General features: G+C 37.9%; 1 non-coding gene and 1 pseudogene across 1 annotated transcript; both read right to left on the bottom strand.

The window, feature by feature from the left end:
• Window positions 1-24465, bottom strand: part of LOC114905914 — a 124406-nt pseudogene that overhangs the window by 96360 nt on the left and 3581 nt on the right.
• Window positions 985-1056, bottom strand: TRNAA-UGC. The gene has a single exon. It is a non-coding gene; the product is annotated as a tRNA-Ala (tRNA).

Genomic DNA, 24465 nt, shown 5'->3' with positions numbered 1-24465 from the left:
ACAAAAAATTCCAACTCCTAACAGCAGCTACAATATCCTGTATGATCTGGCCCTTACCTCTCTTTCCAACCATATCTGTATGCTCTTCCCCATAACTCATCAACCACTCCAGCCTTGGATTCCTTGATAGTGTTGGAATATGCAATCACTTTTTACCTCATGGTCTTTACACTAGCAGTTCTTTTTGCCTGCAATGGTCTGTTTTTGGATCTTTGCATGGCAGACTTCTGTTTGTCATTCTGTTCTCAGTACAAATACCACACATTCCCTGATGTCTTTCCTGGAAATCCAGTGTAAAGTACTAAAGTAGGTTTCCCCTGTCTCAACAACAACCGGTTATTCTTTCTCAACACTTTTTTTATTATTTGCTTATTTTTGTGGTTTTTTTCTTATTATCTATCTCCTCAAATAGGCTTTAAAACTGATTATATCAAGAATTAATTATGCCTTGTTTACCATTAAATGCCCAGTGCCAAACATAGTACAAGGCACATAGTAGATGCTCAAAAAATATTTTTCTTCCAGTTTTATTGAGATATAATTGACCTACACCACTGTATAAGTTTAAGGTGTACAGCACAATGGTTTGACTTATATATATCATGAAGTGATTATCACAATAAGTTTAGTGAACATCTGGGACTTCCCTGGCCATCCAGTGGTTAAAACTCCGTGCTTCCAATGCAGGGGGCGTGGGTTCCATCCCTCGTTGGGGAACTAAGATCCCACATGCCATGCAGTGTGGCCAAAGAAAACCCAAACAAACAAACAAACAAAAAGTTCAGTGAACATCCATCACCTCATATAGATACAACATTAAAGAAGTAGAAAAAACAAATATTTTTCCTTGGATTTTCTCTCTTAACTTTCGTATATAACGTACAGCAGTGTTAATTATATTTATCTCGATGTAATAATTTTTTAAACTCAGATCTTCACTTGCACTAGCCATATTTTCCAAGAATTAAACAAGGAGAAATCAAGTGGAGATGCTGGGGATCGAACCCAGGACCTCATACATGCAAAGCAGGTGCTCTAGCACTGAGCTACATCCCCATGTTGATGTAATCATTTTTAATAAACTTTGTCAGTGTATAACCAAAGAAACTTGCCTGAGCCAAACCATTTTACCTTAAAAAAAGCAATATTATGTCATGTGTATGTAATTTTGATACAGGAAATTGGAGAATATCATAGATAGTAGTTCAACTATGGCTTTATAAAAGATATAATATTTTATCCTCCATAGAGGCAGTAAAACCACAATTCACAAAACATTTTCATAGGAAAAGTGACAGCAGGTTATATGGAGAAAACAGAGGTATAATGATCCAGGAATCCATTCCTTTATGAGGATCCAATTAAATTATGTATTATTTATATGTTTGATTATAAAAATTATATAAGCTCATTATTGATACTTTAGAATATATATTTATACTATCAGAGATAACAACTTTTCCACGTAGGGTCACTAATTTTCCAGTCTTTCTTTTAGAGTAAACTGGATATACAGTTCTGTATTATTCCAATTTACATTATATAATCAACATTTTCCCACATTTTTCCAAATAAAATTTAAAGGCCTGCATTTTATGCGATCACATGAATGTGCTCTAATTTATTTTATTCCATTCCCTACAGTTAAATGTTTACATTTTTCTACTTTTTCTTATTATACAATAACTCTGAGAGGGTCATCATTATTTATTAATATACGTTTGTATTTATGATTATTTCTTTATGATATAGTCACCAAAGTATAATTTCTATGTCATACTTCTTGAAAATTTTTGAAGGTTGCTATAGATTGCTGTTTCTTTCCATAAGTTTATAAAATTTGTACTAATTTATAGTTCTGCCAGCAATATTTGGTTCTTGTTTCATAAAACTTTGTCATCCTTGAGCATCAGTATCTTTTATAATTTAATAGGTAACAAATGGTATATATAACTATTTAGTTTTGTATTTCTTTGATTACAATTTTTAATGTTTATATCATAATTTCTAATTTTTGATGTATATGGGCATGATTTTTGTTTAGTTCCTACTTTTTAAATCAGCATCTCAGTTTTCTTAATATATGAAAAGATTTAATTATAAAAAATGCTTTTACATTTCCAACCAACTATTATATAAAGCAAAAATCCTCTTTCCTAATATGTATCTATTGTTAACACTTTTCTTGATAGTACTGGTGTAATTTTATTTTACTTCATGTAACATTTTTTGAGCAATAATGAACATGGAATTGACAAGCCAGGGTTCTCATTGCTGACTCCACCATATCTTTTTGTGTGACCTTGAAAATGTAGACAACAGATTTTATTCTAATGCAGAGACAGCTGGTGCCCACCCATTCATCCATTCACTCATTTACTCATTCTTAAGTCATTATTTTAATGAGTACCCCATGGAGAGAACTTGGAAATTTTCCATCCCTACATCTCTCCCAAAGCTGCTGGATGCCTGAAATTTAACCATTAGAGAATCATTTTAGGGACTATTGATCTGGGGACAGAGCTATCAAGAGGTTTAACTGTAAAAAGTCAAGCAACAGGCAAACAGCTGCCTCCTTCTATCCATTAAATCACATTCTTCCACTGCCTTCCAATACACCAAGCAGGGCTTTGGGGAAAATTCCTTCCCTAGGGTTTCTCATCCTTTCTTCTCATTTCACGGCTTTGGATTTATATTGGGAGGATCATGGTGAGCTTTCATTAGATTATTTGGGGGTAAAGGATGGTTGCTTTCCTGACGAGCCGTAGGTAAAGAAGCTCAGCGTACAATTTACTTCATGCCTAGTCACCTCATGAGGTACTGGGGTAAGAGTCCCATTACCTTTCTCCTGAATAAGAGTAGCATCCTCTTCTGGGTTTTAGGTGGGCTTGGGGCCTGGATGCGTCTGTCTCAGGGCCAGGACTGGGATGACAGGATCGGACAGAGCCTGGGTTAGGATGAGGGAAGTGACTGAGTTATTCAAGTGCAGGGTTGGATCCCATATTTATTTAAACTTTTGTCCATCATAGATTTTTCATTGATTTCAAATTTTTAAAATATTACATTAGAATAATGTGCATTTTGATTTACTGATTTTTTTTTTTTTTTGGCCACGCCACATGGCATGTGGGATCCTAGTTCTCTGATCAGGGATCAAAGCCACGCCCTCTTCAGTGGAAGCGTGGAGTCATAACCACCGGACCACCAGGGAAGTCCAATTTACTGATGTTTTTGATGGCTCCTAAAATTCTGTGCCCTCGTTGAGTGCCTCAGTTGCTTGATCGTAATCCTGGCCCTGATTTTATTTCCTAGAGACGGAGGGAGCTTATCATCACCTTCAAGCTTGATATTAACCAAAGCTGGATGATTCCCAAATCCAACCCCAGCTGTCACTTTTGGAGAAAGTTTTGGCTTCCTTCCATATCCATCTGCTCTGGCCACTGGGTGTATTCCACATGTTTGAGTCTATGTCCTGGTCTATATCCTGTGACAATTCAGCAATTATCTCTCATTTGGCATTCATCTTGGCTGAACAATAAAACAATAGCAACAGGTACCATGCACTTTGGAGACCTCCACAGACTTCTTTGGTTCAGGAACTTGGGGTAGGTGGAGCTGGGGATGGTGAGCAGCAGGACATATTCCTTCAAGGCTCTGAAGCGGCAGGGGCCTGCAGAAGGTACACTATTACAGGGATTCTTAAACCTGGCTACATACTACAATCACCTGAAGAGCTTTCAAAAATACCTACGTCTGGGTTCTACCCTCAGCTTTTCATTTAATTGGTCTGGGGTAGAACTAAGGCGCTGGGGTTTTGTAAAGCTCCTCAGATGATATTAATGTGAAACCAAACTCGAAAACCACTGTCTTTCATTACTCAGGGGCCAGCGGAGGCTCACTCTGAAGGGCATGAGAAGCAGATTATTATGGATCTGAAGAATCAAGTGAATAGTTTCTAAGGGTTTGGGTGAAGAAATGTCTTGTACAGCGAAAATTGGTAGCAGTGAGAGGGAGGGTGGGGAGAAAGTTTCAGTATTTCCCTAAGATTTGCTCAGTGCTATGTCCCAATTCATTATGGATGTTGGGAGCTGAATACTCTTTTTCCCACTGAGTGCCCAAACTTTTGTTGAGTTTTGTTTTTGAGGTATAACCCTGGTCTCTGCTTATAATCAGATTTGAAGCTATAGAATCTCACCAAGTGAGTTTCTAAATGTATTTTAAACATTTACCAAGGAGCTTCCTCCAAAATATGTATTCTTTTTTTTTTTTTTTTTTTTTGCGGTACACGGGCCTCTCACTGTTGTGGCCTCTCTCATTGTGGAGCACAGGCTCCGCATGCGCAGGCTCAGTGGCCACGGCTCACGGGCCCAGCCGCTGCGCGGCATGTGGGATCTTCCCAGACCAGGGCCCGAACCCGCGTCCCCTGCATCGGCAGGCGGACTCTCAACCACTGCGCCACCAGGGAAGCCCTGGTGTATGTTTTGAATACCTTGAGAGACATGTTTCTGCTGCCAGTTTTAGGCTAGAGTGTAAAATTTCTAGTAAACATCAATCTCAATTTCAAAGCCATAACCCCTTGCCTTCAGAAAATCCTCTCCATTTTAGAGTTGGAAATAAGAGAGCACCGATGTGGAGAGGGGCTGATATTGCTTCTCAGGTCGTCAATGACCATAATGACGTGAAGAAGGTGGAACAGTTTCTATCTTCATTACCCTAATAGGACTTTGAGGACTATTAGGGTAATGAAGATTAATAGTTCCATTACTCTTTCACTTTCGTGCTAAACCAAAGCCACAGATCACTGAGGAGAAAAAGGTATCCCAAACATTATGTAATTGTCATTGACTGCAAACAACGAGGCACTCCATTTGGTTTCTTGCACTAAGTTTGGTTTCAGTCTTTGCTGGGTAACCAGAACTTTCTGTGGTCCAGATGATACTGCTGAAAATGATCACCATACTGTCCTCTATTTTGAGGTTTATTAAAAGCAGCTCTTGTTCTGTTGAGATGTCTTGAGAGTGGTGGAAGGATGGGATGCCAGGGCTGTTTCTCTCTCCTACATTTTGGAATTCTTGATAGAATAATTTTCTGAAACTTTGCATTAAGGTCATAGGACTTCCACTGGGAGGATTTGAGTCATGGTAATTACCTAGAAAAATACTGATGTAGTATATTTTTTATCTTGTTTCACAACAGCATAATGAGAATTTACCTGGTACTTTTCCTAAACTGCTGCATGAATTTAGGGAGATCACTTCCCTTCTTAGAGCCTCAGTTTTCATGTCAACACATTGGAGTTGAACTGCATGATCTCAAAGCTCCCATCCAACTCAAATATTCTATGATTTGGTGATTTCTAGCTAAAATTGGGTGAGTTAATGCATGCAGTTTTTACTTCACATCTAGGAAGACAAAATAATTTTTCTGACAACAAATTCAGCATATCAATGCTGTAATGTTGCTATCTTTATACTTATTAAACTTTATTTTTTTCTAAAGACCTTAAAGCACTTTGACATTTCTTAGACTTTATCTCTGAAGCTGAGTCTATGCCTTATTTCATTAATTCTCACCATGTGTGTTTGAGCAAAGGCAACAAGAAGGTTATTATCCTTGTTTCACAGATGAAAACACAAGGTGAGTTAAATTACAATCTTCAAGGCATTGAGGGATAAAAAGGAAAATAAAGACTAGGACTCAGCCTGTATGGCGAAGGGAAGGAGGAAAGAAAAAGAAGCTGCTGGTAGCTGAATTTGGGTATGGGATGTGGGGACAGAGCCTCTATGGGGCCTGTTGCCAGGAAGCTACTTGAAAAATAAAGAGTAGGAGGTAGTAGGTAGTAGTGGTCAGATTGATCATGATTCTGTCTGCCCAGCCCAGATTCTAAGAACTTTTCTAAGAATTAAATGCTAAATGTGAAAGTGGACCTAGTAAGTTTTCTACCCTAGTGTTTTACCCAATACCTAATTTTCCTCTAAAAGCAGCAATTATTGCTAAGTCTTACAGTGCTTGGTATGTCATATGCATTATCTTAGCTAAATATTCATGGGTCGGTACCATTACTGTGTCCATTATACAGCTAAAGAAGCTGAACTCCAGGTCCAGGTCACACAGCCTGTAAGTGGAAAAACTAGCACCTGAATCTAGATCTGTCCCAACTCAAACCTGTGCTTTACAAAACTGCTTTCTAATATTTCTCTGATAAGTGATATTCTAAAAGTTTATAGTAATATCATTTTTGTCTGCATACTACATTGCTTTATAAAAATACATTTCAATTTCTTCATGAAAATTTTGAGACCTCTGTCACTTAGTCTACCTACAGAAAAAAAAACGTTTCGTTTTCTTTCTATGAAAAAGATGAGCAGTGATATTGTGAAAAAATTACAAACAAATGGTATGCAATGTCTCACAACTCTACTGCAATTCATTTCGACAAGTATGTAGGAAGGTCTCATTTGTAACACATAATATGCAGAGAAATATGAATATGAAGATAAATAATACAGTCTCTATCTTCAAAGAATTTACAATAATTGAAATAGGCCCATTTCTTGGACACAGTAACATGGGTGGCTGCATTATATCCCACTCATTTGGAATGATGGCATAGATGCTGCACCTTAATGTTTTTTCTGTCTATCCTAGGGATCCGATGAGGAGTATCTACAGAGCAGCTTCCTTCTATGGATGATATTCTTGGGCAGCCTTCACTGGTTGTTTCCCCAGGGCCACAACCCCTTTTCATGACGGTTGTGGAGAAACATGGAATAAATGATGAGTTGGCAAAGCCCCGTATCACTGCAGAGGAAGGAGTATGTATGTATTTATGTATTCCAGACATGTGAAATAATATTAGAGAAGATTGAGTCTTCAATGGTACATAGTTTTAAGGTTGGCAAGAAGTGGCTATTGATGGGGAGAAAAGTAAAGGTGGAGAGATCAAAGCAATTCTATGGAAGTGTAAGGAGGTATGAGGAGAGCAGATTTCTTAAGTTGTGGAATGCCATGGAAAGGTACTTAAATTTTGATATGAACAAAATGGAAAGACATTAATCATTGCAGTTCTGAAGGCTGGAATCAGTGCATAGGTAGTAGTTTTCTGTAATCCAGTGGCTTCCAAAATGTGATTCATGGAGCACTTGACTTTTATGGAGTCCTCTCATTAGTGACCCCTGTAGTGTTAATATTTATAAAGTCAGTTCTATCTAGGGTTAAAATAATGTACACATGGAGCTAAGAGTATCTCATAGCTACACACACACAAGGGTTTGATTTTAAAAAAGGTAAGATAAATTATGCAAAAGTTATAGGAATTAAAAGTTTCTTATGCAATTTACTTAAATTTAAATAATTTTTAAAAGCATGGACTATGGATGTCAAGTAATATTTCCGTCATTGCCTAAAGGTATATTCTTAAGAGTTGCAAAGCATTCTTTGTTTCAAAAGTCTGTGGCAACAGACAAGATTGATATCAAACTGAATAATTCATCAGCTAAACTTTGCTCATAGCCATTAGCAGTAATTCTGATGAGTAGGCATACAGAGAACTTGTTCAAATTTTCCTCCTAATTTCAGCATTGAACTTGAATGGTTCTTCAAGATTCAAATTTCAAGTTTGTCAGGATTTTCAATCTCCTCATTAAAAAAAAGTCTAGGAAGGATTTATAACTTGAGAAGACATCCAATATTTATTTTTCCATATGAAATATACATGGATTAAAAATGTTTGGTACTTTATATTTAACATAACTTTATCAGATCCTTTTTGTAAAAGTATATCTTAAATCCCCAAATTTTAATATCTAATTTTTGGCCCATAGGAAAAGCTTAAGAAATATGTACTGAATAATTATAGCTTTACACTATCTGCCTATATCCAGTCTCAGTCTTCTCCACACAATATTCCTTAGAAGCAGAGAAATAAGTGTTAATTTCCTCATTTTTTGGATCAAGGTATTAAGGCTCCAAGACTTAATGATTATCCTAAATTCACATAATTTAGTGTTAAAACCAGCATAGCATGCAGGTTACCGAATCCAAGTTCAATGCTCTTATGTCAAATCAGAACATATTATACGATTCGTGTTATCAGTTCTTCAAAAATACTTGGAGGAATTTTACAATACAAGCTACATATAAATGAAATTCACAGCAGAAATAAAAAAGAATAAGATAATAACTATACATGTAGTCATAAACTAATCCATATCCTGTGGTCAAGAATTTACTGTGGATCTAAATTTCCTTGCAGCAATGTAAAAAGTTATATAATTTGCGTCATTTGCCAAATGGAAAAACACAGGCAATGTGATATCATGTCACAACCATGCTAAAAACTCTCCCAATGTCTTTTCATTGCACTTACATATAATTCAAACTACACGTGTAGCCTACAAGGCACAACATCCTCTGGCTCCAATTATTTTTCTAGTCTCATCAAGTATTACTTTCTGCAATGTTAACTACATTTTAATCTCTCTCTTCCTTCAACATGCCACACTCATTCCCATCTTCAGGTCTTTGGACTCACTATTCAATCCACTGGCAATACTATTCACCCAGATATTCACTTGACTAGCTCTTTCTTATTATCCAGGTCCTAGGTCAAAAGTCTTAGGTTCTCCTTACTCAAGCCTCAAAGAAATCATAACTGACCACCTTATCTAAATTAGTCATTTCCCCAGCTACTCCCTAATGAATTACTATGGCCTATTTTCTTCATAGCACTTGACCCTCTCTGAAGTTTTCATATTTTTCCTAATTTTTGTTGATTTCTCTTCCCCTCCAAGTTGAATGAAAACTTCACAAGAGTCAAATACTCATGTATCTTTTTTTCCCACTGTTGGATCTCCAGCACCAAGGACAGAGCCAATTGGGCACTCAATTGTAAATGAACAGTCACTGAGATGAACTTTTCTGAAAACTTAATTCTAAAGCCTCATAAATTCTTTTCTTTTCAACTTTTATTTTTTTTTATGTTTTTTAAACATCTTTATTGGAGTATAATTGCTTTACAATGGTGTGTTAGTTTCTGCTTTATAACAAAGTGAATCAGCTATACATATACATATATTGCCATATCTCCTCCCTCTTGCATCTCCCTCCCACCCTCCCTATCCCACCCCTCTAGGTGGTCACAAAGCACCTAGCTGATGTCCCTGTGCTATGTGGCTGCTTCCCACTAGCTATCGATTTTACATTTGGTAGTGTATATATGTCCATGCCACTCTCTCACTTCATCCCAGCTTACCCTTCCCCCTCCCCACATCCTCAAGTCCATTCTCTACGTCTTCATCTTTATTCCTGTCCCCCCCTAGGTTCTTCAGAACTTTTTTTTTTTAGATCCCATATATATGTGTTAGCATACGGTATTTGTTTTACTCTTTCTGACTTACTTCAATCTGCATGACAGACTCTAGGTCCATCTACCTCACTACAAATAACTCAGTTTCATTCCTTTTTGTGGCTGAGTAATATTACATTGTATATATGTGCCACATCTTCATTATCCATTCATCTGTTGATGGACGCTTAGGTTGCTTCCATGCCCTGGCTATTGTAAATAGTGCTGCAATGAACTTTGAGGTACATGACTCTGTTTGAATTATGATTTTCTCAGGGTATATGCCCAGGAGTGGGATTGCTGGGTTGTATGACAGTTCTATTTTTAGTTTTTTAAGGAACCTCCATACTGTTCCATAGTGGCTGTATCAATTTACATTCCCACCAACAGTGCAAGAGGGTTCCCTTTTCTCCACACCCTCTCAAGCATTTATTGTTTGTAGATTTTTTGATGATGGCCATTCTGACTGGTGTGAGGTGATACCTCATTGTAGTTTTGATTTGCATTTCTCTAATAATTAGTGATGTTGAGCATCCTTTCATGTGTTTGTTGGCAATTTGTATATCTTCTTTGGAGAAATGTCTATTTAGGTCTTCTACCCATTTTTGGATTGCGTTGTTTGTAAAACTTCAAAATTTTTTAAAAAGACTTTGAAAACATGATGTGATATGGCTTTAGCATCTACTTTTAGAAATATGAAGCCACCACCAGTAGAGATGGGGTAGAATGAAGACAGAGTTTATGGCAGACCTTTGAGTAAAACTAGTATGTAATTGAAGGCCAACTAAATAAGAGCCTTTGAAGGAGATTAACATGAAATGTCCACAGAGAGGAAAAAAACAAGGTTAGTGTTACAAAATCAAAGTGACAGGAAGATTTTTAAAGCAGGTCATGAATAGTGTAAATGCCTATTTACATTGAAAAGTATTCAATGAATTTTTCAACAAAATTCCTAGTGGTAACCTTGGCAAAAGTAAATTCAGGGGAGCAGCCACAGTGATGATGAAAGTTATATTGCAGTGGATTCATGGAAAATTATAACATGGAATTTCAACATGAAAAATTTATGGCATGATTTTGTGCTAGACATTCTTAGAGTATATTTGTACTAGTCTCAATTTAGCTCTCTGCTCAAGTATCTGTACTAGAGGAGCACTGCCTTCTGATGAGATACTGAACTGGATATTCACAAATAAATTGGATTTTTTCCCACCAGTCAGGCTTTTAAATATTTGAATACCTACATACTGTATACCTTAAATCTTCTCTTCTGTAGGCTGAATATTTATAGATTCTCCAACCATTCCCACTTATGACCTGGTTTCAAACCCTTTACTTACATCCATGTTGGCCTCTGGCCACTCTAGTTTGTCAATGTCACCTTACAATGTGATTTCTAGAAATATTTAAGGACATCACTACACCTTTCCAAATACTTGTAATAGTTCCCCATTGCCCCATTCATTCTTACTTGCAAGACCTGCAACATTGACTTTAGCAAATATTCTTAGCCATTATTTCCCTTTCTCCTCCATTATTTACAATACACAGTCTAGACCAGAGGTCAGCAAACTTTTTCTGTAAAGGTCCAGTTAGTAAATAGGTTTGCTCTGCAGACCATATGCTCTCTGTTGCAACTACTCAACATGTCATAAACAATACAATAGATAGTATCTATTATAGACAATACATTAATGACTGACTGACTGTGTTCCAATAACACTTTACTGGAGAAAAATATAGCGAGTTGAATTTGGCTCACGAGCCATAGTTTGCCAACCCGTGGTCTAGACAAGCAAAGTGCCTTGACATTTCCTTGGTACACCTCAGTTACTTCTGTGGCTTTGTTCATGCTCTCCACCCCTCCCCCCACACCATTAGTTAAAGTAAAGGTTATGCTGATGTAACCAACAGACTCAAATATAGCAGTTTACATGAGAGGAAAGGTTTTCCTTCTTACATATCAGCCTGGCATGAGTGGAACAGGTTGGTTCACAGGTCTGTTCTATGAGATCATTTCATACCTGGGCTCCTTGCTAAATGTAGCAAGTACTTGTTAACTCAGAGTAATACACTGGCACTAGCACTCTGTCCCATGATGATCATTTACCCTAGATATATAGGCCTATGTATCTTTTTTTTAACTTAAAAAGTACTGAAAAAGATAGTTTTGTCAAATGTTTTGACCTTACACAACATGGGGGGGTCTACTTTCCCAGCCTAGTACATCTTTTCCTATCCATGAAGCCAATGACTCATAGATTTACATTTTTGTTACTGTAGATCCTCTCTTCTGATACCAATTTCTACATTAGAATCAGGTAGTGTGTGTTAAATGAACCAGAATATGTAAAAAACAAAAAAAGCCCTGCAGCTTAACATAATAAAGGTTCATTTCTCATTTATTTAACTGTTGAGGGTGGTTTAGGGTTGTTGAGAGAGATTCTGTTCCACAGTCACTAATGGACCCAGCCTGATGGCCACTCTGCCATATTCAACATGTGGCTTCAAAGTGCATCTAGGTGGTTGTCATAAGTTTGATGGAAGAGGAAAAGAACAAGGAAGAACTCATAAAAAAATCTCTATGGTCCAGGACACCATTTTCTCTCATGTTACATTGGCTATAATTCTGTCATATGGTCATATGGCCATACCTAACTGCAAGTGCAACTGAGAAATGTATTTCAGCTATGTGCCTAGGAGGAAAACAAAAATTATGGTAAATATCCATTAGTTTCTGTATACCATCTGTCAAGACTGCAGTATTGCTTCATCTGTGCTTTCTTCTTAGTCCTCTTTCTCCACAGTTCTATTTGTACACTTTTCATGGTACACAAGTTTCTCTACTTGAACTGCAGATACTGGCGGGTTTAGATTTGATGATTATTAAAGGCAGGGTCTGTAGGATTCTGCCTTCTGGTTATAGCACAGGAACCTGGAAATGCAGCCTATGGCCTGATGGCAAGGCACAGAAGAAGGGCAGATAAGCTTTTGTGTGTCTAACTCATCTTTGTATCATGTACTCCCAGCATAGAACATTATAATAAACGGAGACCCAGTTAGTGTGGTTAAAATCATGCTTTATTATTTCCCAGTCCTCTTGGGCTTAACCAAAATCTTATTTTTTTACTTCAAACCTGCAGTACACTCTTCTTTGGGTAAACATCTGATTCAAAGTGTTCCTTTCTTCCCTTGGAAAAACCTCAATACATAGAGGAAACCAGCACTAATGATTAAATGAACTTTGAATCTGTAACCGTAGCTGAATGATCCATAGACTAAATCTCTACAGAGCATATAAAAACACTGAACATAGACTGGGAATCTTCAGAGCCAAATCACGTCAATGTTAGAATGTTAGGGAAGAGATTCACAATTTTCTGCTGTTGAAGTTCCAGATCCACTATGAGTCTTCCTTAGTAAAACCTTTCACTGAAACTGTAAGACACAACAGTACCTTTCAGTGTACTTAACATTTTGCTAAAATACTAAAATGAGTTTCCTCTGTTTGCTACAGAAAGGAACTTGCTATTCCCTTGTCACTGTTAGATTTTTAGTGTTCTGGGGTAGAGGGAAGTACAATAATGTTTGAGTCATTATTTTTTCTCTTAAGTATATTTTGACATCAAACCCAGGCCACAAGCTGTTGGCCTAAGTCATTTTATCTTGTTCTTACATGAAGCCCTCCTTATTGTAACTTCCTTTGAATCTGATATTTGTGTACCTGGATTTTAGAACCCTAATATTGTTGTTATATTTTCTGTTATTGTAAATGTTTTATTTCATTCATTATTCCAGATTATTAAATTCATGTTTAGTCCTGACAGAGACACACCTCTTCTACATGAAACTGTTTCTATACTACACTTCTTAGGGCTTTTGCAGTTAGGTAGTTGAGTTTTGGCCAATGGCAAGTGGGTAAAAATGAAGTGTGTCACTCATAGACCTGACCTGTCAAAACCCATGTGCAGAGAACTTCAAGATGGCGGAAGAGTAAGATGTGGAGATCACCCTCCTCCCCAGAGATACATCAGAAGTACATCTACACGTGGAACAACTCCTACAGAACACCTACTGAACACTGGCAGAAGACCTCAGACCTCCCAAAAGGCAAGAAACTCCCCATGTACCTGCGTAGGGCAAAAGAAGAAAGAAAGAACAGAGACAAAAGAATAGAGATGGGACCTGCACCAGTGGGAGGGAGCTCTGTAGGAGGGAAAGTTTCCACATGCTAGTAAGCCCCTTCACTGGTGGAAATGGTGGGTGGCGGCAGGGTAGAAGCTTCAGAGCCACGGAGGAGAGCGCAGCAATAGGGGTGCAGAGGGCAAAGCGGAGAGATTCCCACACAGAGGATCGGTGCCGACCAGCACTCACCAGGCCGAGAGGCTTGTCTGCTCCCACGCCGGGGCGGCGGGGGCTGGGAGCTGAGGCTCGGGCTTCGGTCGGAGCGCAGGGAGAGGACTGGGGTTGGCGGCGTGAACACAGACTGAAGGGGGTTAGTGCACCGCGGCTAGCCGGGAGGGAGTCCGGGGAAAAGTCTGGACCTGCCGAAGAGGCAAGAGACTTTTCTTACCTCTTTGTTTCCTGGTGCGCAAGGAGAGGGGGTTCAGAGAACCGCCTTAACGAACTCCAGAAATTGGCGCGAGCCACGGCTATCAGCACGGACCCCAGAGACGGGCATGAGGCGCCAAGGCTGCTGCTGCCACCACCAAGAAGCCTGTGTGCAAGCACAGGTCACTCTCCACAACCCCGTTCTGGGGAGCCTGTGCAGCCCGCCACTGCCAGGGTCCCGGGATCCAGGGACGACTCCCCCGAGAGAACGCACGGCGCACCTCAGGCTGGTGCAACGTCACGCCGGCCTCTGCCGCCGTAGGGCCCGCCCCGCACTCCGTACCCCTCCCTCCCCCCCCCCGGCCTGAGTGAGCCAGAGCCCCCTAATCAGCGGCTCCTTTAACCCCATCCTGTCTGAGCGAAGAATAGACGCCCTCCAGCGACCTACATGCAGAGGCGGGGCCAAATACAAAGCTGAGCCCAGGGAGCTGTGCAGACAAAGAAGCTAAAGGGAAATCATTCCCAGCAGCCTCAGGAGCAGCGGATTAAATCTCCACAATCAACTTGGTGTACCCTGCATCTGTGGAATACCTGAACAGACAACGAATCATCCCAAAATTGAGGTGGTGGACTTTGGGAGCAACGATATATATTTTTTTTTCCTTTTCCTTTTTTTGTGAGTTTCTATGTGTATGCTTCTGTGTGTGATGCTGTCTGTATAGCTTTCCTTTTACCATTTGTCCTAGGGTTCTGTCTGTCCTTTTTTTTTTTTTTTGACAGTATAGTTTTTAGCACTTGTTATCATTGGTGGATTGGTTTTTTGGTTTGGTTGCACTCTTCGTTCTTTCCTTCTTTTTTAATTATTTTTTATTTTTAATAATTACTTTTTATTTTTTATTTTAATAACTTTATTTTATTTTATTTTTTTCTTTTTTATTTATTTTTTTCTCCCTTTTATTCTGAGCCGGGTGGCTGACAGGGTCTTGGTGCTCTGGCCGGGTGTCAGGCCTGTGTCTCTGAGGTGGGAGAGCCGAGTTCAGGACACTGGTCCACCAGAGACCTTGCAGCTCCACGTATTGTCAAACGGTAAAAATCTCCCAGAGATCTCCATCTCAACACCAATAACCAGCTCCAGTCAACGACCAGCAAGCTACAGTGCTGGAAACCCTTTGCCAAACAACTAGCAAGACAGGAATAAAACCCCGTGCACTAGCAGAAAGGTTGCCTAAAATCACAATAAGGTCACAGACACCCCAAAACACACCACCGGACACAGACCTGCCCACGAAAAAGAAAAGTTACAGCCTCATCCACCAGAACACATGCACCAATCCCCTCCACCAGGAAGCCTACACATCCCACTAAACCAACCTTAAACACTGAGGGCAGACACCAAAAACAACGGGAACTATGAACCTGCAGCCTGTGAAAAGGAGACCCCAAACACAGTAAGTTAAGCAAAATGAGAAGAGAAAGAAACACAGCAGATGAAGAAACAAGGTAAAACCCCACCAGACCAAACAAATGAAGAGGAAATAGGGAGTCTACCTGAAAAGGAATTCAGAGTAATGATAGTAAAGATGATCTGAAATCCTGGAAATAGAATGGAGAAAATACAAGAAACGTCTAACAAGGACCTAGAAGAACTAAAGATTAAACTAACAATGATGAACAACACAATAAATGAAATTTAAAATTCTCTACAAGGAATCAATAGCAGAATAACTGACGCAGAAGAATGGATAAGTGACCTGGAAGATAAAATAGTGGAAATAACCACTGCAGAGCAGAATAAAGAAAAAAGAATGAAAAGAATTCAGGACAGTATCAGAAACCTCTGGGATAACATTAAACACACCAACATTCGAATTATACTGGTCCCAGAAGAAGAAGAGAAAAAGAAAGGGACTGAGAAAATATTTGAAGAGATTATAGTTGAAAACTTCCCTAATATAGGAAAGGAAATAGATAATAAAGTCCAGAAAGTGCAGAGAGTCCCATACAGGATAAATCCATGGAGAAACACGCCAAGACACATATTAATCAAACTATCAAAAATTAAATACAAAGAAAAAATATTAAAAGCAGCAAGGGAAAAACAACAAATAACATACAAGGAAATCCCCATAAGGTTAACAGCTGATCTTTCAGCAGAAACTCTGCAAGCCAGAAGGGAGTGGCGGGACATATTTAAAGTGATGAAAGGGAAAACCCTACAACCAAGATTACTCTACCCAGCATGGATCTCATTCAGATTTGATGGAGAAATTAAAAGCTTTACAGACAAGCAAAAGTTAAGAGAATTCAGCACCAACAAACCAGCTCTACAACAAATGCTAAAGGAACTTCTCTAGGCAGGAAACACAAGAGAAGGAAAAGACCTACAATAACAAACCCAAAACAATTAAGAAAATGGTAACAGGAACACACATATCGATAAGTACCTTAAATGTAAATGGACTAAATGCTCCCACCAAAAGACACAGATTGGCTTAATGGATACAAAAACAAGACCCATATATATGCTGTCTACAAGAGACCCACTTCAGACCTAGAGACACATACAGACTGAAAGTGAGGGGATCGAAAAAGATATTCCATGCAAACGGAAATCAAAAGAAAGCTGGAGTAGCAATTCTCATATCAGACAAAATAGACTTTAAAACAAAGACTATTACAAGAGACAAAGAAGGACACTACATAATGATCAAGGGATCGATCCAAGAAGAAGATATAACAATTGTAAATATTTATGCAGCCAACATAGGAGCACCTCAATACATAAGGCAAATACTAACAGCCATAAAAGGGAAATCAACAGTAACACAAGCATAGTAGGGGACTTTTAACACCCCACTTTCACCAATGGACAGATCATCCAAAATGAAAATAAATAAGGAAACAAGCTTTAAATTACACATTAAACGAGATGGACTTAATTGATATTTATAGGACATTCCATCCAAAAACAACAGAAGACACATTCTTCTCAAGGGCTCATTGAACATTCTCCAGGATAGATCATATCTTGGGTCACAAATCAAGCCTTGGTAAATTTAAGAAAATTGAAATCGTATCAAGTATCTTTTCCGACCACCATGCCATGAGACTAGATATCAATTACAGGAAAAAATCTGTAAAAATTACTAACACATGGAGGCTAAACAATACACTACTTAATAACCAAGAGATCACTGAAGAAATCAAAAAATACCTAGAAACAAATTACAATGAAAACACAACATTAACATAATAAAGGATAAAAATCATATGATGATCTCAGTAGATGCAGAAAAAGCATTTGAAAAATTAAACATCCATTTATGATTTTAAAAAATCTCAAATAAGTGGTATAGACTGAATGTTCCTCCACATAATAAAGGACATTTATGACAATCCCACAGGTGACATCATACTCAACAGCAAAAAGCTGAGAACTTTTCCCGTAAGATTAAGACAAGGATGCCCACTCTTGCCACGTTTATTCAACATAGTACTGGAAGTCCTAGCCACAGCAATTAGGCAGCAAAACCAAATAATAAGTATCCAAATTGGAAAGGAAGAAGTAAAACTATCACTATTTGCTGCTGACATAATTTTATATATAGGAAAACCTAAAGATGCCACCCCAAAACTGTTAAAACTAATAAAGAAATTCAGTAAAGTTGCAGGGTAAAAAAATCAATGTGTAAAAATATGTGGTGTAGGGACTTCCCTGGCGGTGCATTGGTTAAGAATACGCCTGCCAATGCAGGGGACACAGGTCCGAGCCCTGGTCCAGGAAGATCCCATATGCCACAGAGCAACTAAGCCTGTGTGCCACAACTACAGAGCCTGCACCCTACAGCCCATGAGCCACAACTACTGAGCCCATGTGCCACAACTACTGAAGCCCACGCACTTAGAGCCCATGCTCTGCAACAAGAGAAGCCACCACAATGAGAAGCCGGCGCACTGCCATGAAGAGTAGCCCATGCTTGCCACAACTAGAGAAAGCCGGCAAGCACCAACGAAGACCCAATACAGCCAAAAATAAATAAACAAATTTATTTTTTAAAATGTTTTAAAAAATAATAAAAAAATGTGCTGCATTCATACACTAACAATGAAATAGAAATAGAAATTAAGAAAACAGTGCCAGTTACAATACATCAAAAAGAATAAAATACACAAGAATAATTTTAACCAAGGAGGTGAAAGACCTGTACACTGAAAACTATACGACATTGTTGAAAGAAATTGAAGAAGATATAAATAAATGGAAAGATGTCTTGTACTCATGGATTGGAATAATTAATATTATAGTAATGTCCATATGACCCAAAGCAATCTACAGATTCAATGCAATCCCTATCAAAATTCCAATGGGATTTTTCACAGAAATAGAACAAAAAAATCCTTAAATTTGTATGGAACCACAGGTGATCCTGGACAGCCAAAGCAATCCTGAGAAAAAAAGAACAAAGCTTGAGGCATCACACTCCCTGATTTCAAATAATATTTCAAACCTATAGTAATCAAAACAGTATGGTATTTGCATAAAAACAAACAATAGATCAATGGAAAAGAATAGAGAGCCCAGAAATAAACCCAAGCACTTATGGTCAATTAATTTACAGCAAAGGAGGCAAGAACATACAATGGAGAAATAACAGTCTCTTTGATAAATGGTGATGGGAAAATTGAACAGCCACATGCAAAAGAATGAAAGTCGACCACTGTCTTACACCATACACAAAAATTAAGTTAAAATGGATTAAAGACTTAAATGTAAGACCTGAAACCATAAAACTCTTAGAAGAAAACCTAGGCAGTAAGCTCCTTGACTTCGCTCTTGGCAATATTTTTTTGGATCTTCCTCCAAAGGCAACGGCAACAAAAGGAAAATAAACAAATGCAACTACATCAAAGGTTCTGCACAGCAAAGAAAACTATTTTTCTCTTTGGAAAAATCTCCATTCAGGTCCTCTACTCATTTTTCAATCTGGTTGTATGTTTGTTTTGTTGTTGTTGTTATTGAGCTGTATGAGTTCTTTATATATTTTGAATATTAACTATTTATCAGATGTATAATTTGCAAATATATTCTCTCACTCAGTAAGTTGCCTATTCGTTTTGTTGATGGTTTCTTTTACTGTGCTGAAGAGAGGGGTCTTCTTTGGATAGCAGTCTGGACTTGCAACTGAACGTACTCTGAGAGGAGTATCCCCACCCTTACCCCCCATCATGTAACATAATTACAGGTTGGCCAAAGAGAGGCTAGGGAACACCTACTTTCTCTAAGCAACAAGAAATACATCCAGGGGTCTGCAGGCCCAGGAACAATGCAAGATAATACACATGCCAATGGCCAAATTCTTCATACTGTTAGCCCTGGGAACGGCCTTGCAGCCAGAAATGCTGACATCAACCAAGTGCCAAATTCAAGATCCAGCTGAGCTACTTCCCCATGAGCTTACAGGACCACTAGAATTTATCTCTCTTCACCTTTCTAAGCTCACCATTGTCTTTGTTCTGGGAGACAGTCTTCACAAGGGCTGATAGCCCTCCTTCATGCTTAGATGTAAATCCCCACTATTCTTGAGATACACTTTGACAGTTAATCTGAAGACCCCATCCCATAGCCTGACCCTTCACGTTGGATCAGATTTTCTATGCCTTACCCAGCAGTCAATTCCACTTAAAACTCAGTATGTTTCAGAGACTATTATTCTTTTATCACAGCAAGCCCAGATGGATGATGAATAGAGTTAAAGCACTTAAAGTCCTTATATTGTATTGTTGAGAAGGATGGTAAAGAAAATGACTATCTGTATAACTCAAGGTAAGTAGGGCACTTTAAAATTACTAGTGTAACAACTGGTAGAAATATATTGTATATTTTCAGAACCAGTAGATAGGGAGAAAAAGTGAAATGAGAGAAATAAAATACTAATTAAAATAAAGGCTAGAAAGAAAGGAAGAAACTCAAGGAAAATATTGTAAGATGATAAGATATAAATGAAAATAAGTTCAAAAATAAAATAGAAAATCCAAATATATTAGAAATCACAGTAAGTACAAATGGACTGATAATGTTTGAGGAACAAAATTTCCAAGCTTACTCCTATACGCCCAAATTAGAAAATTCATTCTTTTCAAACATATGTGAAACATTTATAAAAGTTAACCTCCTATTATGCTATCAACCCCAGCAACAAGTTTCAATGTATTTAGTGTCATCCAGATTGATTTTCTGACCTTGATGCACTCCAATTAGAGACGTTATAAAAAGATGACATTAAAACATACATTTGGAAATTCAAAAACACATTCATGTAAAAAATAAATTAGGATAGAAATTAGAAAACATGTAAAAGTAGATAATACTGAAAGGACCAAATAACAACCTGTTAGATGTAGCCAAAGTGGCCCTTTTTCAAAACATAAAAATGAAAGTGAACTAGCTAAAGAAGTTAGAAAAAGAAACATATTTAAATCAGAGCACTGAAAATAATTTTTTAAATACAAAATCAAATATAAGAATAAAATATAGCTAGGAGATCAGTATGGTTTAAGGGAAGAGAAGCAAGTGTCATAGAAGAATTCAGAGAGGTAAGGGAGGGAAGAGGGCCAGATGACTGAGCCTTTCAGGTCATAGTGAAGACTTTGCCTGGTACTCTGAATGAGCTGGGGAGTCATGGGAGGGATTGTTTTCTTTTAATAGATCTTTATTGGAGTATAATTGCTTAACAATACTGTGTTAGTTTCTGTTGCACAACTAAGCAACTCAGCCATACGCATACACATGTCCCCATATACCCTCCCTCTTGAGCCTCCCTCCCATTTTCCCTATCCCACCCCTCTAGGTCATTGCAAAGCACTGAGCCGATCTCCCTGTGCTATGCTGCTGCTTCCCACCAGCCAACTATTTTACATTCGGTAGGGTCTATATGTCAATGCTACTCTCACTTCGCCTCAGCTTCCCCCTCCCACCCCATGTCCACAAGTCCATTCTCTATGTCTACCTCTTTATTCCTGTCCTGCAAATAGGTTCATCAGCACCATTTTTTTTAAGATTCCATATATGTGCGTTACCATACACTATTTGTTTTTCTCTTTCTGACTTATTTCACTCTGTATGACAGACTTTAGGTCCACCAACATCACTAAAAATAACTCCATTTTGTTTCTTTTAATGGCTAAGTAATATTCCATTGTATACACGTGCCACATCTTCTTTATCCATTCATCTGTCAATGGACATTTAGGTTGGTTCCATGTCCTGGCTATTGTAAATAGTGCTGCAATAAACATTGTGGTACATGTCTCTTTTTGAATTATGGTTTTTTCAGGGTATATGCCCAGTAGTGGGATTGCTGGGTCATATGGTAGCTCTATTTTTAGTTTTTTAAGTAACCTCCATACTATTTTCCAAAGTGGTTGTATCAATTTACATTCCCACCAACAGTGCAGGAGAGTTCCCTTTTCTCCACACCCTTTCCAGCATTTATTGTTTCTAGATTTTTTGATAATGGCCATTCTGACTGGCGTGAGGTGATACCTCACTGTAGTTTTGATTTCCATTTCTCTAATAATTAGTGATGCTGAGTATCTTTTCATGTGCCTCTTGGCCATCTGTATGTCTTCCTTGGTGAAATGTCTATTTAAGTCTTCCACCCATTTTTTAACTGGATTGTTTGTTTTTTTGATATTGAGCTCCATGAGCTGTCTGTATATTTTGGAGATTAATCCTTTGTCTGCTATTTCATTTGCAAGTATTTTATCCCATTCTGAGGGTTGTCTTGTTTATGGTTTCCTTTGCTGTGCAAAAGCTTTTAAGTTTAATTGTCCCATTTGTTTATTTTTGTTTTTATTTCTGTTACTCTACAAGGTGGGTCAAAAAAGACCTTGCAGTGGTTTATGTCAAAGAGTGTTTTTCCTATGTTTTCCTCTAAGAGTTTCATAGTGTCTGGTCTTACATTTAAGTCTTTAATCCATCCGGAGTTTATTTTCGTGTATGGTGTTAGGTAGTGGTCTAATTTCATTCTTTTACATGTAGCTGTCCAGTTTTCCCAGCACCACTTATTGAAGAGGCTGTCTTTTCTCCATTGTATGTTCTTGCCTCCTTTGTTGTAAATTAGGTGCCCATATATTGTGGGTTTATCTCTGGACATTCTATCCTGTACCACTGATCTACATTTCTGTTTTTGTACCAGTACTATACTGTCTTGATTACAGAAGCTTTGTGGTATAGTTTGAAGTTGGGGAGCCTGATTCCTCCAACTCTGTTTTTCTTTCTCAAGACTGCATTGGCTATTCGGGGTCTTCTGTGTTTCCATACGAATTGGAAAATTTTTCGTTCTAATTCTGTGAAGAATGCCATTTTTAGTTTGATAGGGATTACATTGAATCTGTAGATTGTTTTGGGTAGTATGGTCATTTTCACAATATTGATTCTTCCAATCCAAGAACATGGTAAATGTCTCCATCTGTTTATGTCAACTTTGATTTATTTCATCACTGTTTTATAGTTTTCTGAGTACAAGTCTTTTGCCTCCTTAGGCAGGTTAATTCCTAGGTATTTTATTCTTTTTGTTGCAATGGTAAATGGAAGTGTTTCCTTAATTTCTCTTTCTGATTTTTCGTTGTTGGTGTATAAGAATGTCAGAGATTTCTGTGCATTAATTTTGTATCCTGCAACCTTACCAAATTCATTGATTAGTTCTAGTAGTTTTCTGGTGGCATCTTTAGGATTGTCTATGTATAATATCATATCATTGGCAAACAGTGAGAGTGTTATTTACTCTTTTCCGATTTGTATTCCTTTTATTTCTTTTTCTTCTCTGACTGCTGCAGCTAGAACTTACAAAACTATGTTGAATAAGAGCAGCAAGAGTGAACATCCTTGCCTTGTTCCTGATCTTAGTGGAAAAGGTTTCAGTTTTTCACCATTGAGTATGATGTCTGCTGTAGGTTTGTCATACATGGCCTGTATTATATTGAGGTATGTTCCCTCTAGACCCACTTTCCGGAGAGTTTTTAATCATAAATGGGTGCTGAATTTTGTTGAAATCTTTTTCTGCATTATTGAGATGATAATATGGTTTTTATTCCTTAATTTGTTAATGTGGTGTATCACATTGATTTGCGTATATTGAAGAATCCTTGCATCACTGGGATAAATCCCTCTTGATCTTGGTGTATGATCCTTTTAATGTGCTGCTGGATTCTGTTTGCTAGTATTTTGTTCACGATTTTTGCTTCTATGCTCATCAGTGATATTGGCCTGTAGTTTTCATTTTTTGTGACACTTTTGTCTGGTTTTGGTATCAGGCTGCTGGTGGCGTTGTAGAATGAGTTTGGGAGTGTTCCTCCCTCTGCTATATTTTGGAAGAGTTTGAGAAAGATAGCTGTTAGCTCTTCTCTAAATGTTTGATAGAATTCGTCTATCTGGTTCTGGGCTTTTGTTTGTTGGAAGATTTTTAATCACAGTCTCAATTTCAGTGCTTGTGATTGGTCTGTTTATATTTTCTACCTCTTCCTGGTTCAGTTTCAGAAGGTTGTGCTTTTCTAAGAATTTGTACATCTCTTCGTGGCTGTCCATTTTATTGTCATATAGTTGCTTATAGTAGTCTCTCATGATCCTTTGTATTTCTGCAGTGTCAGTTGTTACTTCTCATTTCTAATTCTATTGATTTGCTTCCTCTCTTCTTTTTCTTGATGAGTCTGGCTAAGGGTTTATCAATTTTGTTTATCTTCTCAAAGAACCAGCTTTTAGTTTTATTGGTCTTAGCTATTGTTTCCTTCATTTCTTTTTCATTTATTTCTGATCTGATCTGTATGATTTCTTTCCTTCTACTATCTTTGGGGTTTTTTCTTGTTTTGTTTTGGTTTTGGTTTTGTTTTTTTTTGCTCTTCTTTCTCTAATTGCTTTAGGTGTAAGGTTAGGTTATTTATTTGAGATGTTTCTTGTTTCTTGAGGTAGGACTGTATTGCTATAAACTTCCCTCTTAGAACTGCTTTTGCTGCATCCCATATGTTTTGGGTCGTCATGTTTTCATTGTCATTTTTTTCTAGGTGTTTTTTAATTTCCTCTTTGATTTCTTCAGTGATCTCTTGGTTATTTAGTAGCATACTGTTTAGCCTCATTGTGTTTGTATTTTTTACAGTATTTTTTCCCTTAATTGATATCTACTCTCATGGTGTTGTGGTTGGAAAACATGCTTGATACGATTTCAGTTTTCTTAAATATTCAAGGCTTGATCTGTGACCCAAGATATGATCTATCCTGGAGAATGTTCCACAAGCATTTGAGAAGAATGGACAGATAGAACCCTAGGACAAATGGTGGAAGCAAAGCTATACAGACAAAATCTCACACAGAAGCGTACACATACACACTCACAAAAATGAGGAAAAGGGGAAAAAATCATACATCTTGCTCTCAAAGTCCACCTCCTCAATTTGGGATGATTTGCTGTCTATTCAGGTATTACACAGATGCAGGGTACATCAAGTTGTGGAGCTGTAATCCGCTGCTCCTGAGGCTGCATGGAGAGATTTCCCTTTCTCTTCTTTGTTTGCAC

Source organism: Monodon monoceros, unplaced genomic scaffold (genome assembly GCF_005190385.1).
Source record: "Monodon monoceros isolate NGI ecotype Baffin Bay Population unplaced genomic scaffold, NGI_Narwhal_1 Super_Scaffold_22, whole genome shotgun sequence".
Classification (NCBI taxonomy): Eukaryota; Metazoa; Chordata; class Mammalia; order Artiodactyla; family Monodontidae; genus Monodon; species Monodon monoceros.
Note: the sequence above shows the minus strand (reverse complement) of the source record. Positions and strands in the feature narration are given on the sequence as shown.